We start from the raw sequence: 13,508 nt of genomic DNA on the forward strand, positions 1-13,508 counted from the left end.
GGTTCAAAACCACATCTATTTTGGGCAAGTTACTTCAGCTGTTTGTACTTCAGTTTCCCCATCTGTAAAATGGGGATAACAATAGTTCCTACCTCGTTGGTTTGCGTGAGAATTAAATGACAATATTTGTAAAGTGACTGGAATATAAATGCTATATAAGCATTTGTTTAGAAGCGAGAAAAAAAACGGTGACCAACCTCCCAAAATTAAGTGCAGAAATGTACTCTTTTCTGGAGAGAGAGTCAGACTTTTATGAATTTCTTTCTCCAGGCTCAGAACATCTTTCTACTCAGATTTCTGAGCCCAGAAGGCCGCTTTTCTCTTTCCTATAGGTTTTTTTTTTTTTTTTCTTTTTTTTTGAGACAGTGTCTCACTCTCCCGCCCAGGCTGGAGGGAAGTGGCATGTGATCTTGGCTCACTGCAACCTCTGCCTCCCAGGTTCAAGCAATTCTCCTGCCTCAGCTCCCTGAGTAGCTGGCATCACAGGTGTGGACTACCACACCTGGCTAATGTTTTTGTATTTTTAGTAGAGACCGGGCTTTGCCAAGTTGACCACACTGGTCTCGAACTCCTGACCTTAAATGATCCACCCACCTCGGCCTCCTAAACTGCTGGGATTATAGGCGTGAGCCACTGTGCCCAGCCTCTTTGCTATAGTTCTGATGAGTTCCGTCTCTGACCCCCAGCACTGAGATGAGGAGTTCAGAGGGCTGTGCTCTGAGGAAGGAAAGGATGTGGGGCCCATAGCAATGACATGAGCCATGCCTGCCTCCTTTCCTTCCACGTGGGTGTCCCTAGTGACTGCCATATGCCTAAAATTCCACCATAGGTGTCCTTGAAACTTTTCATCTTCATACATTTCCCCCACAAAAGTGACATGATGCCTTAGAACTTCTGGTTGCGTTCCAGGTCTGGCTGAAGCCACTGAGCCTGTAAGATTGTGGACAAGTCACCTCCCTTTGGGGGGGCCTCAAATTTCTTATCTGTAAAATAAGAAGAGAAAGTTGGAGTAGGTCAGTGAGGTCGGTGTTTTCTGAAATATACCATGTACAACAATGGCTGAGTGCCAGAGGGTTTTAGGGTCTCCAGATACTGTATGACATAACTTTGAATCATAATTGTGATACACTTAAACTCTTTACATTTTCTTGCTGCTTCTCCAAAGACTCAGGGAGAAAGTCTCATTTAACAGCTTCTTTTTTTTTGAGATGGAGTCTCGCTCTGTCACCCAGGCTAGAGTGCACTGGCGTGATCTTGGCTCACTGCAAGCTCTGCCTCCTGGGTTCACGCCATTCTCCTGCCTCAGCCTCCCGAGTAGCTGGGACTACAGGCGCCCGCCACCACGCCCGGCTAATTTTTTTGTATCTTTAGTAGAGGTGGGGTTTCACCGTGTTAGCCGGGATAGTCTTTATCTCCTGACTTTGTGATCAACCCTCCTCAGCCTCCCAAAGTGCTGGGATTACAGGCATGAGCTACTGTGCCCGACCAACAGCTTCTTTTTTTTTTTTTTTTTTTTTGAGATGGAGTCTCGCTCTATTGCCAGGATGGAGTGCAGTGGCGTCTCGGCTCACTGCAATCTCCGCCTCCCGGGTTCAAGCGATTCTCTTGCCTCAGCCTCCCGAGTAGCTGGGAATACAGGCGTGTGCCACCACACCCAGCTAATTTTTGTATTTTTGCTAGAGACAGGGTTTCACTATGTTGGCCAGGATGGTCTTGATCTCCTGACCACATGATCCACCCACCTTGGCCTCCCAAAGTGCTGGGATTACAGGCGTGAGCCACTGTGCCCGGCTAACAGCTTGTATGGTTTTTGTCGTTGTTGTTGTTGTTTTGTTTGTTTTTGAGACGGAGTCTTGCTCTTGCTCTGCCACCCAGGCTGAAATGCAGTGGTATGATCTCTCTGCCTCCCGGGTTCAAGCGATTCTCCTGCCTCAGCCTCCCAAGTAGCTAGGATTACAGGCATGTGCCACCACGCCTGGCTAATTTTTTTTTTTTTTTTTTTTTTTTTTTAGTAGAGACAGGGTTTCACTGTGCTAGCCAGGATGGTCTTGATCTCCTGACCTCGTGATCCACTCGCTCGCCCTCCCAAAGTGCTAGGATTACAGGCATGAGCCACTGTGCCCAGCCTAATAGCTTCTATGTTTTTAACACCTCTCTTGTTAAGAATGAGACAGCAGAGTTCAGCTTGGAGCCTTCAGCAAGAAACAGGATTTAGCTGGAATGGAATAACCTTGTTCTGCTTTTTTTGTATTTAATTGTATGCTTACCTCTTCTTTATGGCAAATCATAGTAGTTTTCTATTTGAGGTCAGTGATTTAAAATTTCCATGTTAAATAAATTTATATAAGTTTTTAAAAATGAGGTGGTTGTGGTCAAGCACAGTGGCCCGTGCCTGTAATCCCAGCACTTTGGGAGGCAGAGGTGAGTGGATCACCTGAGGTCAGGAGTTTGAGACCAGCCTGGCCAACATGGCAAAAACCCATCTCCACTAAAAATACAAAAATTAGCTGGATGTGGTAGCATGCACCTGTAGTCCCCGCTACTTGGGAGGCTGAGGCATGAGAATCGCTTGAACTCAGGAGGCAGAGATTGCAGTGAGCTGAGATCATACCGCTGCACTTCAGCCTGGGTGACAGAGCAAGACTCTATATAAAAAAAAAATAAATAAATAAATAAAAGATGAGCTGGAAGGAAGACATTATGGAACTAATATAAAAAATGAGTACATGGATTCAGACCAATCAACTTGGGGAAGACGGTGGGTGATTCAAGAATGGCAACTCCAGGGCCGTGATCCTCTCTGGGAGCCCTTATCTAGGAGACCGGGCACCTCCCTTCTCTGGAGGCCCCTGGGGGCTTTGCAGAAATCCCTCACCATCCAGATCATGCTAGGCTGGGCCTAAAGAGAGGCAGGAAGGCCAGCCCAGTGGTTGCCCCAGGGGAGGCCTGGGATTCTTCCTGAGAAAGGCTCTTCTCATGCCCGTGTGTGGAGACCTCCCTTACGTCATCTTGTGTCATCCTCAAACTTCCCCATGAAGCTGTTGTTTTTATCCCTGGAAATAGATGAGGAAACCAGGGCTCAGAGCAGTGACATCACTAGTTTAAGGAGGGAGGGGACAGTGGGATTCAGAGCCAGTTGGCCTGGCTCAAAATCCATGTGGTCTCTTGTCCACTGTCTTGGACAAAGTCACTTAGCTACTCAGACCCACAGCCCTATCTATAAAGTGGGATTGATGACAGTGTTTTCCTGTAGGGTTATTGAACTGTTTATTGTCATTGGGATTTCCCTCCCTCCCTTCCTTCCTTCCCTCTTTTCTTTTCTTTTCTTCTCTTTTCTTTCGAGAGAAGGTCTCACTCTGTTGCCCAGGCTGGAGTGCAGTAGGGTGATCATAACTCACTATAGCCTCAACCTCCCAGGCTTAAGCGATCCTCCTGCCTCAGCTTCTTGAGTAGCTGGGACTGTGGGCATGCACCACCATGCCTGGCCTGGGAACTGTTATTGGATTAAATGGAGGGTTAAATGGGCTAATACAGGTTAAGTTCACCACTTAGGAGAGTTCCCAGCACATGGTAAGCACTGGAGGGTGAGTGGCTATTATTATTTCCAAGGCCCCAGGGCTGCTGCACCTCCTCCCCCAGCAAACACCCCCCCGTGAGAGCTGAGGATAAAGGGGGAGGTGGGGACACATTCCTGAGAGTGGCCCATGTGGAGCCTAGGCTGTGCCTTCCAGTGCTTCCTCATGTCAACCTCACCACAGCCCTGTGAGCCAAGGATGCATTTACGCCCACTTTGCAAGTGAGCAAATCCAGTGTCAAAGAGTGAAAGTAACCTGCCCAGCGTTACACAGCTAGCCAGTGTGGCTTTTTGAGACGGAGTCTCACTCTCACCCAGGAGTGCGGTGGCATGATCTCAGCTCACTGCAACCTCCGCCTCCCGGGTTCAAGCGATTCTCACGCTTCTGCCTCCTGAGTAGCTGGGATTACAGGCGTGTGCCACCATGCCTGGCTAGTTTTTGTATTTTTAGTAGAGATGGGGTTTTACCATGTTGGCCAGGCTGGTCTCAAACTCTGACCGCAAGTGATCTGCCTGCCTCAGCCTCCCAAAGTGTTGGGATTACAGGCATGAGCCACCGTGCCTGGCCTGGGATTTAAACCCAGGTCTGTGTGGTTCCAAAGTCCATGTCATTCCACCATTTCAGAAGCCTCAACAGGATTGACGGGAAGTTCCTGGGGAAGTCCCGTGCCCTCCTCAAGGGTGAAGGGTTCTCTCCTTCTGTGTGGTGGAAATAGCTAGATTGTAGCCATGGGCTGAAGACAGCTGGTCTGGTTCTGACCTTGCCTCTGACCTTGGGCAGTTACAGGTCTCTCCGTGGGCTTAGGCACATAATTGCTGCTTTGTATGTATAAGGGGTTAGGATCTCCAAACTTCCAGGGATCCTGATTCTTTCTCGCCTCTCAGCTGGAGGATGAGAGAGCCCCAGATCTGCTAGCTCCCAGTGCTGGACACATTGCTGAGTCACCTGACCTTCCTTCCTGCCTGCCTGCCTTCCTGCCTTCCTTTTGCCTGCAGGTCCTGAAGCCATCAGAGGCCAGAGAAGGAAGGGGATTTTATGTTCAGTCTGGATAACTGCCCAGGCCTTGCCTTTCTGAGAAAAGCTTGTGGGGTGGGGGTGGAGCGCTGAAGCACTCAGCCAGTTGCATCAGAAAACCTTGTGCAAGGCGCCCTCCTGGGTCCAGCACCGAGCCTTGTCCCGTAGTCCCCACCCCTACCCTGTCCCCTGAGGTGCCAGAGTGAGGACTGTTCAGCCTTGTGAGGGACACTGAGCAAGGCCAGGCTGTCAGGGAGTGATGGAGGAAGTTGAGGGATGAAGGAAGGCTTTCAGGCCAGTGCTGAGAGGGCTTAGGCTGCCTGGGTGATGGAGGAAGTTAAGGGATGAAGGAAGGCTTTCAGGCCAGTGCTGAGAGGGCTTAGGCTGCCTGGGTGATGGAACTTGAGCTGGAAGTTGCTCCTCAGGGCATTTAGATCCAACTCATCCACTGGCTCCTCTTCCAAAGAAGAGGAGACAAGGCCAGTGGACACTGACTGACCCAGATCCTTGACTCTGGTCCTAGGGTGAACCCTATTGCCTGACTTTGCACTTCAACTGCACTCTGGCCTGAAACCTTGAACATGGTCTGAGCCGTGGTCACTAGGCCCTGAGCCCTAGCCACAGCTAACCCCGACCCAGGTCCCAAACTGAACAGTGTCTTGGTCACTTTTTCCCCACATGATCCATAAACTGAATTTGAATTCTAGCTCCTGATTGAGTTATAATCCTGGAGATAGATTTAGCTCTAATCCATCACGTGTGACCCCAGGCCCCAGATAAACCCCAACGATAGCGCCAGATACACTAGCCATAGATTCTCTTTCTGGTCTCAACAGGGCAGTGCTCAGGTACAGGCATCAAGAGCTTGGCACCTGCTCCCCTCCCCTCTGGCCTGCTCCCCATACCCCCCCAGGTCGAGGAAGGCTGAGGGGCTGGACTGAACATGGGGCAGCCCCCTGACCAGCCTGACTGTGACTCAGCAGGGTGGGGGCTGGAGGTGGTGTCAGGCAGGACCACTGGGGATAGGCCAGGCAGGTGCTGAGTCAGGGCAGGGAGAGAGGGACAGTCTCTGAGGGCAGAGCTGGTCTGGGATGTGGGATGGTACATGTGGTCCGACAGGCCCTTTAGGGTAAAGCAGCTCCAGTCCTAAAGCCAGGCCCTTTAAGGCAAATAACCCCGATCCTATCCATCTCCATCTACCCATTTATTGTCCATTTTTCCTTCACTTATCCATATTATTCTCTCCCAGAGCATCCTGTTCTTTTCCACCAGAACACTTAACTATAATTGGAATTATGTATGTATTTGTTATTTGTTTAGTGTCTGCCTCCCCCACTGAACTACAGGCTCCCTTAGGACAGGCACCTTTTCTATGTGGCTCACCAGTGTCTCTAGCACCTCATACAGTGCCTGGCACACGCCAAGTGGTCAGTAAATAGTAGCTGAAGGGATTAAATCCCTTCACCCATCTATTCATTCCTTTTCCATCTATGAATTATTTTATAATGCATCCCCACCATCTAGCCATTCGAATTTCTTGCTGTTCTTTCATCTACCCTCTATTCGACAAGCATCCATCCATCCACCTACGTAGCTTTCCCATATAAATCCATGCTATTTATACAATCATCCATTTCTTCAAAAAATATTTACTGAGTACCTACTACTTGCCAGGCAACATTCCAATGGCTGGGGATACTACAGTGAAAATAACAGACAAAAGTGGTGCTTACATCCCATTAGAAGGAAAAGTGCAGCCAGGCACAGTGGCTCACACCCGCAATCCCAGTACTTCGGGAGGCTGAGGCGGGAGGATCACTTGAGCCCAGGAGTTTTAGTCTAGCTTAGGCAACATGGTGAAACCTCATCTCTGCAAAAAAGTACAAAAATTAGCCAGGCATGGTGGTGAGTGCCTGTAGTCCCAGCTACTCAGGAGGCAGAGGAGGGAGGATGGCTTGAGCCAGGTAGGCCAAGATTTCAGTGAGCTGAGATCATGCTGCTGCACTCCAGACTGGGCAACAGAGTGAGACCCTGTCTCAAAAAAAAAAAGAAAGAAACATGCAAGAAATAATTACCATAATAAGTACATTATAGCACATGTTAGGGGGTGATGAATGCAAGGGAAAAAAAAGAGTAAGTACAGAGATGAGGAGTGTTGGGTGCGCAGGCAGTGGCTGTATTGAGTGGAGTGTTCCAGTGGATGCCCTGAGACTATCTGAAGGGCAGATTCTTCAGGAAGAGGAACAGCTCATGCAAAAGCTCCAAAGGGAAGCTGACTAGCTGACTGGTGTGCCATTGGAGAAGGTCAACGTGGCTGGAGTGCAGCAAGTGACGGGGAGGTGGTAGGAGATGAGGTTAGAGAGGTAAAGGGGGTTCAGATAATCTGGAGCTTTGGAGGCCTTTGAAAGGATGCTGAGGAGTCATGGGGAGGCAGGGGAGGGTTTAAGGAGAGGAGGGAAGTGATCTCACTTACCTTTTTTTTTTTTTTTTTGAGACGGAGTCTCACTCCCGTCATGCAGGCTGGAGTGCAGTGGCGCAATCTTGGCTCACTGCAACCTCCACCTCCTGGGTTCAAGCGATTCTTCTTCCTTAGCCTCCTGAGTAGCTGGGACTACAGGCGTGTGCCACCTTGCCCGGCTAATTTTTGTATTTTTAGTAGAGACAGGGTTTCATCATGTTGGCCAGGCTGGTCTCGAAGTCCTGACCTCAGGTGATTCACCCACCTCAGCCTCCCAAAGTGCTAAGATTACAGGCGTGAGCCACCATGCCCAGCCATTTTTTTTTCTTTGTTTTAAGTAGAGACAGGGTTTTGCCACATTGCCCAGGCGGGTCTCGAACTCCTGCACCCAAGTGATCCTCCTTCCTCGGCCTCCCCAAGTGCTAGGATTACAGGCATGAGCTACCATGCCCAGCCTTGACTTACTTTTAAAATAAAATCATTTAGGGATCTGTACTTGGAATAGACTGAATGAGGCAAGGACAGGAAGACAAGGGAGCAGGTGTTGCAATAATTCTCTTAAACTCCAGTGGCTCAGAGCAGGGCAGTGGCCATGCTAGGGGTGAGATGTGACTGGATTCTGGGTATATTTTAAAGGTGGAGCCAACAGGATTGCTGATGGTCTAGATGTGGAGTGTGAGGGAAAAGGAGGTGTCAAGGTGCTTCCAAGGTTTCTTGGCCTGAACAGTGACAGGTATGGAACTGCCATCAAATGACATGAAGCGAGGTGTTTGGGGGAAGCCCAGGTTCAGCTTTGGTTCTGTGGAGTCTGTGATGGCTTTTGACATCCTCGAGGAGACATCAGGTAGGTATTTGAATGTATGGGTTGGAGTTCAGGGGAGAGGTCTGGGCTGAGGATACAGTGTTGAGAGTCATAGACATGAGACTGGATGAGAGGTCCAGGGACCAAGTCCTCACTGCTCCAACGGGAATGGGAGAAGCAGGGAGCCTGAGAAGGAGGAAAGCCAGCAGAGAGTGGAGGCCTGGCCACCAAGTGAAAAGAAGTACATCAAGGAGCAGGGAGTGGTCAGCTGTGTCAAACTGTTGATCAGTTAAGAAGATGAAGAATGGGCCAGGCACAGTGGCTCACACCTGTAATCCCAGCACTTTTGGAGGCCAAGGCGGGCGCATCATGAGGTCAAGAGATTGAGACCATCCTGGCCAACATGGTGAAATGCCGTCTCAACTAAAAATACAAAAATTAGCTGGGCATGGTAGCATGTGCCTGTAATCCCAACTACTCGGGAGGCTGAGGCAGGAGAATCACTTGAACCCAGGAGGCAGAGGTTGCAGTGAGCCAAGATCGTGCCACTGTACTCCAGCCTGGGTGATGGAGCAAGACTCCATCTCAAAAAAAAAAAAAAAAAAAAAAAAGATGAAGATGAGAACTGAGCACTGGATTTAGCAATGTGTTGACATTGACAAGAGCGTTTCAACTGGGGAAGTGACAGATCGAAGCATGATTAAATGGACTTAAGAGACAAGAGGGCCGGGTGTGGTGGCTCACACCTGCAGTCCCAGCACTTTGGGAGGCTGAGGTGGATGGATCACTTGAGCCTGGGAGTTCAAAACCAGCCTGGGCAACATGGCAAAACCCAGTCTCTACAAAAAATACAAAAATTAGCCAGGCGTGGTAGTGCACACTTGTAGTCCCAGCTACTCGGGAGGCTGAGGTGGGAAGATCGTTTGAGCCCAGGAGGTTGAGGCTGCAGTGAGCCATGATCACGCCACTGCACTCCAGCTTGGGTGAGAGAGCAGATCCTGTCTCAGAGGGTGAGAGAGAGAGAAGAGTAATTAAAAACAGTGAGGATAGGCAATTTTCTCAAAGACCTTTTCTGCAAAGGGGAGAAAAAATAGGGTGGTAGCTGTGGGGAGGGCTTAGGATTGAGTGAAGGCTGTTGTCTTAAAGACCCACCCACGAATCTATTCAATCACCGTGTGCCATGTACCTGACCATCCTTACTGTGCTTCTGACCCACCATCCATTCCTCATCTGTAAGCTGAGTCTGTTCAGAATTCCTATAGGGTACCAACTCCCATGCCAGACACTGGAGTGGGCATGGAGGGCAAGAAATGGACGAACCCAGACTCTGGCCTGGAGTAGGTAACTCAGTTTAGGTGAACTGAATGAATTCCAGAGCAAGAAGACACTGTGCCTGCCCTCCTACCCCTCCAGCAGGACAGACAGAATGTCAGTGCTGGGGAGAATTGTCTAGTACAAGTCAGGGGTGGGAGTGTCTTGCCTGAGGTCACACTGAGGGTCAGTGATGGAACCAGGACTCACACCCAGGCCTGCTCTCTTGGGAGACAGATTCTCTCTTCCAGGGAGAGTTCCACGGGGACAGAACTTAGCTGAGGGCAAGGAGTGTGTAGGAGTATGGCACTTTTGAGCAGACAGTTGTGGGTTTTTTTTGTTTGTTTTTTGTTTTTTTTGGAGATGGAGTTTCGCTTCTGTTGCCCAGGCTGGAGTGCAATGGTGCGATCTCGGCTCACTGCAGCCTCCACCTCCCGGGTTCAAGCAATTCTTCTGCCTCAGCCTCCTGAGTAGCTGGGATTACAGGCATGTGCCAGCTCGCCTGGCTAATTATTTTGTATTTTTAGTAGAGACAGGGTTACTCCATGTTGGTCAGGCTGGTCTTGAACTCCCGACCTCAGGTGATCCACCAGCCTTGGCCTCCCAAAGTGCTGGGATTATAGGCATGAGCCACCTCATCCGGGGAGCAGATTTTTAAATATTTTATTTTATTCAATATTAATTATTAATTGTATTATATTAATTATATTAATATTTTATTTAAATATTTTAGCTCAAAATCCGAAGGCACAGAAGGGTAATACTTGAGAAGTCTCCCTCCCATTCCTATCCCCAACTCCTAGTTCGTCTTCCTGGGGTCAGGCCATTTTCTCGTGTTTCCTTCAAGACATAAAGTATGATGATTTATTGTCACTTTTTTACACAGATGGGAGCACACTCCATGTCCTTCAGATTGCCTTTTTCCTTCCTATTTAACACTTTGTCTTGGGCACTCTTCCATATCAGTCCAGAAAGACCTGCCTGGTCAGTTTTTACAGCTTGGTCCTATTCCATGGTTAGGAATGTACTGGTTTATTTAAACCATCCCTTGTCAATGAACATTTAATTATTTCCGGTCTTTTGCTATAACAAAAAATGCTGCAATGTTCATACATGGGGGTGTGGAGAGAAGTTCTGAGCTAATTTCCTAGAAGTAGAATTTCTTTCTTTCTTTCTCTTTCTTTCTTTCTTTCTTTCTTTCTTTCTTTCTTTCTTTCTTTCTTTCTTTCTTTCTTTCTTTCTTTCTTTCTTTTCTTTCTTTCTTTCTTTTTCTTTCTTTCTTTCTTTTTCTTTTCTTTTCTTTCTTTCTTTCTTTTTTTTGAGACAGAGTTTCGCTCTTGTTGCCCAGGCTGGAGTGCAATGGCACGATCTCAGCTCACTGCAACCTCGGCCTGGGAGGCAGGTATTACAGATGTGAGCCACCGCGCCCTGCCCAGAAGCAGAATTTCTAAGTCAAAAGTTTGTGCATTTGCACTTTTAATAGAGATCTCTGGCTCCTCCTCTATAGAGATTGTTATCAATCTACCTCCTGCCAGCAAAGTGTGTGAGCACCTGTTTCCCAGAACTACAACAGCACTGGGTGTTATCAAAATTTTTGATTCTTACCAAACTGATTTAGAAAAATGTAATCCTGGCACTTTGGGAGGCTGAGGCAGGTGGATCACCTGAGGTCAGGAGTTCGAGACCAGCTTGTCCAACATGGCGAAACCCCATCTCTACTAAAAATACAAAAAATTAGCTGGGCGTGATGGCGAGTGCCTGTAATCCCAGCTATTCGGGAGACTGAGGCAGGAGAATCGCTTGAACCTGGGAGGCGGAGGTTGCAGTGAGCTGAGATCGCACCACTGCACTCCAGCCTGGGTGACAAGAGCAAAACTCCATCTCAAAAAAAAAAAAAAAAAAGTATCTTCCTGCAGCTTTCATAGGTATTTCTCTTTTTCTTTCCACATTTTACACCCACAAAGGCAGATGTGGAAGAGGAGCCCTCTCACAGTTGGCACCACCCAGGCTGCCCTGGTGGGCAATGAGTGTCCCATCTCTGAGGTGAACCAGGGGAGGTGAGAGGAAGCAAGGCATGTCGGCTGAGTGGGGGCTGTGGTGAGTGTGGAGGCCCTGTGCTTCTGAGAACTGTCTCCACTCCCTCTGCTTCTCTGTCCGCGGTGCTCCCTCACTTCCCCAGAGGGGATGTGCCCAAGGGCTCTCACATCTCTATCATCTCCCCCCATCTCCGCACCCCCACAGGCCACCCAAGTTCCCTGTCACCTCCTTACTAAGCCATTTTTCTCTTCCTGCCATTTAATATTTCTTTGGCCCAGAGCTTCTGGAAGGCTGGGCGAAGGTGACATCTGGCCCTTCGAAGGTGACATCTTGGCCCCACAAGACACTAGAGAAAAATGTTAGCGTCTTAGACTATCATGGCTGGTCCGGCTCTTAGTTGTGTGTCAGCATTCAGAGTGTGTGTGCACATGCGTGTGCATGTGTGCCAATGTGCACACATTGTTGTGTATGGCAGGGATGCATGTCTCTGAGGCAGTCTGGAGTGAAGGACAAAATGCCTGGGTTCTGAAACCAGAACAGACCTGCAAGGCTTGTTGAGTCATCCAGGACAGACCTGCCAGGCTTGCTGAGTCATCCAGAACAGACCTGCCAGGTGTGCTGAATCATCCTCCAGCTATGCTCCCTTTCTCCTAGTCCTCGAACCTACCAAGTTCTTCCTGCTCCAGGGCCTTTGCCCTTGCTGTGCCATCTGCCTGGAACTTTTCCTATATCTTTCCAGGCTCTTCCTTCTTCTTCAGGTCTCAGATCAAATATCTGCTCCTCAGAGAGGCCCTCCTTGACCACTCATCAAGCATCATGCCCCACCTAATCCCTGCAGTTTGTCTCTAATCCATAACTCTTCCTTATTTTATTCGTAGCACTTGTCAAGGTTTGAAATTATCCCATTTATGTACTAAATTATCTTTTTTTTTGAGACTGAGTCTCACTCTGTCACCCAGGCTGGAGTGCAGTGGCTCGATCTCTGCTCACTACAACCTCCACCTTCTAGGTTCAAGTAATTCTTGGGCCTCAGCCTCCCAAGTAGCTGGGATTATAGGTGCCTGCCTCCACACCCGGCTAATTTTTGTATTTTTTCAGTAGAGACAGGGGTTTCACCATGTTGACCAGGCTGGTCTCAAACTCCTGACCTCAAGTGATCTGCCTGCCTCAGCTTCCCAAAGTGCTGGGATTATAGGCGTGAGCCACCATGCCCAGCCAAATTGTCTTTTGTCTGTCTCTTCTTCCCCATTAGAATGTAAGAACCTTGAGGGCAGAGATGCTGCATCCCCAGGTCTAGCACAGAGCCCAGCACATACCAGGTGTTCAGTGAATGTTTGTCAAAAGAATGAAGGAATATAAAGTGCTCAGCACAATGCCTGACATAATAAAAAATCAAAATTGCTGGCTCTTGTTGTTATATAAATGTTAGTGACTATTATTGCTATTTGTGAGGACTACATGTCACTCAGCAATTCTTAGAGCAGGTAGTTATTTGAGTCCTGTATAATGGAGTATCATAGGAGAAACGGGGATATAAGACTCAGTGGGTACTGTTGAGGAATAGACAATATAGCTGGGAAGGCAGGAACTCAGGAAAAATAATCATGATGTGTTGAGCTGATGATGCATTGAGTTATTCTAACAAGACTGGAAGTGAGTATAATTACCCTATTTTTAGATTAGAAACTGAGGCTCAGAGAGGGTGATATGCCTAAGGTCACCCAGTGTGTCTCGAAAGCACTTAGCTCAGTGTCTGTGGAAACTCAGTGGCCAATGTGTTATCTGCACATCTGTCTGGACCGCCCTGGGGCATCTCCAGCACTTGCGTGTACCTGGGCACACTCCACGCACATGGACACAGGGTGGTGGGCTTTGGGTGCGTGTGTTTCTTACAACTCTGGGACTCCTGGTGGAGAGGTCCATGCTGAGGAGCACTAGGGGTCTGGGAGGTCTTTACCCCTAGGGGCCAGGGCTGAGGAGTCCTTTGTCCTGTGACTGGAAGAAACAGCTTTTGCGTGGGTGTCAGGCATAACGTGGGGCAGGCCCAGCTGGCACACAACAGGGGCAGGTGAGGCCTGGGAGGGTGAAGAATGAGGATGCCCTGTGCTCGTGAGGACACCACACCTGCATTGACCAACACCTGGCTGTGCCAGCGCACACATGTGTACACACGGACACACACAGGCACACAAGTATACACACACATCTCTCACAGTCTCTTGCTCCCCTAGGCATGCTGACAACCCCTGCTCACACTGGCTGAGTCACTCTGCATGTCAAGGGCCCTCCCAGTTCCCCAGCCTGACTGGTG

This window comes from Pongo abelii, chromosome 21 (genome assembly GCF_028885655.2).
Source record: "Pongo abelii isolate AG06213 chromosome 21, NHGRI_mPonAbe1-v2.0_pri, whole genome shotgun sequence".
NCBI lineage: Eukaryota > Metazoa > Chordata > Mammalia > Primates > Hominidae > Pongo > Pongo abelii.